The sequence below is a fragment of the Manis pentadactyla genome, chromosome X (assembly GCF_030020395.1).
Source record: "Manis pentadactyla isolate mManPen7 chromosome X, mManPen7.hap1, whole genome shotgun sequence".
In the NCBI taxonomy this organism is placed as follows: domain Eukaryota; kingdom Metazoa; phylum Chordata; class Mammalia; order Pholidota; family Manidae; genus Manis; species Manis pentadactyla.
In genome coordinates, this window is record NC_080038.1 from 145967370 (window position 1) to 145973664 (window position 6295).

Consider the following 6295-nt stretch of genomic DNA (forward strand, 5'->3'; position numbering starts at 1 on the left):
ACCTTCCTCTGCGGCCTCATTCTCCCCTCAGCCCTGGACTGGAAGCCTGGGGAATGCACTCCTCCCCAGAGCCCCCAACCCCGCCCGCCCAGGCTCCGGGCCGTGACCTCCGAGGCAAGACGGAGGGCGCTGGAATTCCGGAGTGAGCTGAGCAGGCCGCAGGGCAAGGAAGGCCTAGGGCCCAGATGGCAGATTGCAGCCCTGGTGCCCACGGTATTTTTATGGGCATGCCTGTTGCCCAACGAAGCGTTCCGGGGCCCTCAGCTCAGTCTCCTGAGACCCTCTACGCCGTGTGGGGGCCCACGTGGGTGGGGCCCTGACATCCTGGCCTGGAGTCCCTACCCCATGAGACCAACCCCATGCCAGCTTCGGTTTTCCCTGGAAGGGGAGGCTTGGAGTGGCCCCACCTGCCCTCAGGGCTGGTCTGGATGGCAGTATGTCTATGGTTCTTCAAAAGGAGCAGGGAAAAGACTAGGTCCCTGAGTGCAGGTGAAGTCTGGAGAGAGAGGAGCCGAGGGGAACCCCCATCCCCCAGGGCTTCCAGTGGCCATTCATTCTAGTTCCAGGAGCCCCAGAGCCAGAGTGCTGGTGAGCTCTTGTTCCACTGGGCAGCCCTTTCAGGAGCAGGGAGGAGGCGGAGCCCAGGCACAAGGCCAGTCCGTGGGACCCCAGCTGGGTGTGGAGGGTGGGCCTGGGTGCTCAAGAGGTGCTATTTCCCATGAGGCACTGAGGTGTGGTATGCCTCCTACCTACTCTGATCTGACCTGTGATAGTCCTGCCTCCACTCATCCCCCTTCCTCTAGCCCCAACTCCTACAAATCCCTGTGTAATGTAGAGCTTGATGCTGATCACTGTGACAATAATGGTAGCAGTAAAGTAAGATGGGGCTAGAAGCCATTTGGGATGCTCCTGCTGAGGGCATGACGATGGGCTCAGTCTGCATTTATTATACTCCTACTCATTACTCAGTACACGAAATAAATGGCATTGTTCTAAGCATTGTTCTAAGCACAGTTTGTGTATTAGCACATTTATTTTGCACAGTAACCCAGGTTGGTCAATCATTAGCTCATATTACAGATGAAGAAACTGAAGCCCAAAGAACTCAAGGAAGGTATCCAGGGAGCACAGCCAGGAAGTCTCCTCCTCTTCATAGGCTCATTGTGCCCACATATGACTTTGTGCTGAAGTTTATTATCGTCATTCTCAAAGTGAAGAGCCCATGGCCCAGAGAGGCAGTCATGCAGCCAGGAGGTGCTGTGCCGAGCGTCCCACCTGCATTCTGTTCACCCACTCCTTGGGCCATCAGTAGGAAGTAGGCATCGTTATTGCGCCCATTTCACAGATGAGGAAACTGAGGTTCAGACTCATCAAGTGACTCACCCAAGATCTCCCAGAAGGATACGACTCTCCAGGCAAAGGGAAACAAAAGCAAAAGTAAACAAAGTGGGACCATATCAAACAAAAGCTTCTGCACAGAAAAGGAAACCATCAACAAAATGAAAAGGCAATCTACAGTATAGGAGAAGATTATTTGTATGTGATATAGCTGCAAAGGGGCTAATATCCAAAATACACAAAGAACTCATACAATTCAACACCAAAAAAGAAAAATAATCCAATTTAAAAGTGGGCAGAGGACCTGAAGAGGCATTTTTCCAAAGAAGACATACAGATGGTCAACAGACATGAAACGATGCTCCACATGACGAATCATCAGCGAAATGCAACCCCAAACCACAATGAGCTGGCGCCTCACGACAGTCAGAATGGCCACCATCCAAAAGGCAAGAAATAGCAAGTGTTAGCAAGGATATGGAGAAGAGGGAGCCTTTGGACACTGCTGGTGGGATTGTAAATTGGTGCAGCCACTACAGAAAGCAGAATGAAGTTTCCTCAAAAAACTAAAACATAGAAATACCACACAGCCCAGTAATTCCACTTCTGGGAATTCATCTGAAGAAAACAAAATCACTAATTTGAAAAAATATTGTCACCGAGTCCAAGCTCATGCCACTTGCTGCACAACATGCCAATAAGTCAAGAGACAAGGGGTTGGGGCAAGGAAAGCAACTTTATTTGGAAAGCCAGCAGAACGAGAGGATGGCAGGCTAATGTCCTAAAGCGCCACCTTAACTTAGGGTTGTTTTCAAGCTTTCTTTTATATTGGGAAAGAGAGAAGCAGGGGATGGTTGAAGACAGGAAGTGACAATGGATCTCAGACATCTGGACTCAGCAAGGAGGGTTGTGAAGCTCCTTGTCCTTGGTTGGTTGACTCCAGTCAGTTCATTGAAATGGGTCTGGCCATCATGTTCCTGTAAGTCCTTGACCATCCAGTCATCATTTCTATACATGCTTCTTTATCTCCTAGGGGGAGGCAAGTTTGGGTAGGGGGCTGGTTGCACCAATCCGAAATCATGAGCAAAATTCCTTTTGATGATTAACAAGCCCATGTGCAGGACTGCAGGGCTGAGCAGAAGCTTTTTGACCCAAAAATTAAGGCCACAAAGGAGACAGATACAATATGAAGGCAGAGATGTCAAGTTTTCTCATTCTGTTATAATATACGCACCCTTATGTTTATTGCAGCATTATTTACAATTGTCAAGATATGGAAGCAACCTAAATGGCCATCAATAGACGGATGGATAAAAGAGAGGTGGTACATATATATAATGGAATATTGATCAGCCATAAAAAGAATGAAACCTTGCCATTTGGGGCAAAATGGATGAATCTAGAGGATATTATGCTAAGCGAAATAAGTCAGATAGAGAAAGACAAAAACCACATGATTTCACTTACATGTGGAATACAAAAAAAAAAGAATAAAGAAACAAACAAAAATAAGCTAATAAACACAGAGAATAGACTCGTGGTCCCCATGGCAGGTGGGGGGCTGAAATAGGAGGAGGGGATAAAGAGAGACAAAATCACAACCATAATATAAATCAGTCACAGGGATGAAAGTACAATAGGCGCTATAGTCAATAATATTGTTAATATCTTTATACGTTGACAGATAGCAACCACATTTACCACATGGTGTGCATTTAGTAATGTGTGTAATTGCCAAATAACTATGCTGTACATCTGAAACCAATTAATATTATATATCAACTATATTTTAATTTAAAAAATGTTTAAAAAGATCACCCAGAAAGTAAATGGCAGAGCTGGGATTTGAACTTGCTTCTGTGTGACTGCGAAGACCATTCTCCCACTTTCATGTGCCCAGATGGAGGGACCAGTGGGAACAAGAGAGGGCCACAGGCAGAGCGAGTCCCAGGAGAAGTGAGAGGGACTGGCCTCGAACAAGAGGGGAGCCAGCTTTCCTCTCCTACCCGCTTGCTCTGGTGGCTTGGGGGCAGAGGGGCCCTTCGATGGGCACAGTCAGCTGGACAAGGGCGGCCTCCTGGAGTCTGGCAGACCACCCCACCCGAGAAGAAGGGCCGCAGGAGGAGGGGTGGGAGCCGGATGGATCCCTCTCTAATCTCCTTTCAATCCTTTTGTGTCTTTGGGTCTTGAAACAGCGTATAGTTGGGTGTTAGTTTCGTTTGGTCCAGTCTAACAATCCTCATCTTTTTAAAAATCAGCTTTCTTGAAGTATTATTTACATACAGTAAAATTCACCCTTTTGAGGTGCACAGTACAACAAGTCTTGTTAAGTGTCCTGTAACCACCATCAAAATCAAGATACGCAGCATTTTCACCACCTCCCTTTGCTGTCAACCACTCCCTCCAGCCCCGGCCCCTGGCCCTCAGTGGTCTGCTTTCTGTGTTTGCTAGAATTTACCACAGGTGGAATCATACAGTGCAAACTCTTTCCTCTGGCTTCTTTTGTTCAACGTAGTTTTTGAGCTTCATGCATGTTGCTGTGGGTGGGCGCCAGCAGCTTGTTCCTTTTGGTTACTGAGTAGGCCATTGTTTGCATACATTGGTTTGGTTAGCTGTGCACTTGTCGAAGGGCATCTGAGTCGTTTCCAGCTTTTGGCAATGGTGAACAGAGCTCTCGTACACTTCAGCGTACAGATTTTTGTTTCTGTAAGGTAACCCCTGAGGAGTGGGATTGCTGGGTCCTGTGGTAAATGTGTCTGCCTGGCTTTGTCTTTTACCTGTGGGCCTAGTTGATTATATTGCTGCATGTTCGGATTTACTTTTGCCCACTTTTTAAGTTTCTTGCACTTGCCCTGCTCGCCAGACTTCTCCCTCCACTCCCACTTTCTATCAGTGAGGGTTCAGGTCAGGAAGCAGAAACCACTCCAGCCATCCTACATAGAAAGAGATTCTGTACAGATGAGTGGAAGCATACACAACCTTTACAGGGCCAGAGAGGTGTGTTTTGGGTGGGCTCCCCAGGACATTACCCCAGATCTGCGTCCGCAAAGGCACTGCTACCTCTGTCACCATCAGCAAGGTGAGGGAACAGGCAGCTCCCAGGTAACTGTTGAGTTCAAGAAGACACCACCATAGTCATGAGCCAGCAGTCAGCAAGCTGGGGCCAGGAAGTCATCAGTGCCATAAGGAGTGAAGGCTGGACACAGGAGCATTCTTGCTAAAGCCCCATGCCTCCTTGACCTTGATATGGAGAGCAAAAAAACAGCCCCACACAGCAGGAAGATGGCCTCTCCTTTTCCTCAGCCTCCCAAATCTCACGTGACTGTGCCTAGTAACTAAAACCTAATTTGCCTCCCAGACTCGGGCTATGCGCATCTGGGAGATGCCCAACTTTGGTGGTAAATTCAAAGGCACATTAAAAGAACGTCCCGGTAGTTCCCTCTATTCTTAGTCACCTTTTAGATGACTGGATTTCTTTCCTTGTTTCATTTTCCTCACTATTTGTTTAGAAGCATGGTATCAATTTTTTAGTAGTTACTCTAGCTTTTTTTTCTTAAGGTATCATTGATATACAATCTTATGCTCAGGTTTCACGTGAGCAACACTGTGGTTACTAGACTCCCCCCATCATCAAGTCCCCACCACATACCCCATTACAGTCACTGTCCATCAGCATAGTAAGATGCTACGGAGTCACTACTTGTCTTCTCTGTGCTATACTGCCTTCCCCGTGTTCCCCCCTGCATTATGTATGCTAATCCTAAAGCCCCTTTTTCCCCTTCTCCCTCCCAACCAACCCTCCCCAGTCCCTTTCCCTTTGGTATCTGTGAGTCCATTCTTGGGTTCTGTGAGTCTGCTGCTGTTTTGTTCCTTCGATTTTTGCTTTGTTCTTATGCTCCACATTACAGTTCCTCCTTAATGAACTCTAAAGTTCATCAGTATCTATACTGTGGTGATTTTAACCTGTGACTACAAATCTTTTGGTGCTCCTCCATTCATGAGGTGATGCCTCCTTCCCCTTGTCTTAAGTGTGGGCTGGACTTAGTGACTGATTTATAATGAACAGAGTGAAACAGAAGTGATATTGGGCAACTCTGGGGAGCAGGTTATCAAAGGCCCTGCTGCTTGCTCCTTGTTCTCTTTCCTGGATTGCCCTGTCCAGAAAGAGTGAGTCTTCATGTTGTGAGGGCCCTCAACGGCCCTCTGGAGACATTCCTCCAAGTCTCTTCTCCCCGGGCCTGGCCACCATCTGCTCCTTGGGCTACCACTCGGCCTATTCACCAGTGACTCTGAGCCTTCCCTCACCCACACAACATCCCAACATGTTTCTTGACCTTTTCACCAAAGACCTTCTTGACCTTTCTTCAGCATCTTCCTCTCACACTTGTGTCTTAGACCTCATCATCACCCATGGACTTGCTCTGGCATGTTAAGTTCCAAATGCCAACCCTCCAGGCACAGCTTCCAGTCTGTTCCTTCCTCTTCTCCATCTTCCTCCCTTCCACTACCCTTGTGTTTTGACCTTGCAGAGCTTCCCAGTCCCTTTACCCCAGCCTCCAATCAGATCACACTTGGCCTTTTTCTTTTCCATGTCCAGCCTAGGCCCTATAACGTATCTCTTCAACATGTTCAAGTCTCTCCATTAATGGAGGATTCATGAAGGAATGAGCAAGACAATTGTATTAAGCTTCTCCAGAGAAACAGAGCCAATAGTGGGCTGTGTGTGTGTGTCTGTGAAGATATTTATTATAAGAAATTGGCTCATGTGACTATAGAGCCTGAGAAGTCCCAAGGTGTCCAGTTGGCAAGCTGGAGGCCCAGGACAGCTGATGGGGAAAGTTCCAGCCTGAGGGCAGGAAAAGGCTACCTTCCCAGCTCAGTCAGTCAGTCAGTCGGTCAGTCAGGAGAGAGGAGCGCCCTGAAAGGTTGAGGGTTCCCCCTTTTAAGGATTTTTCAG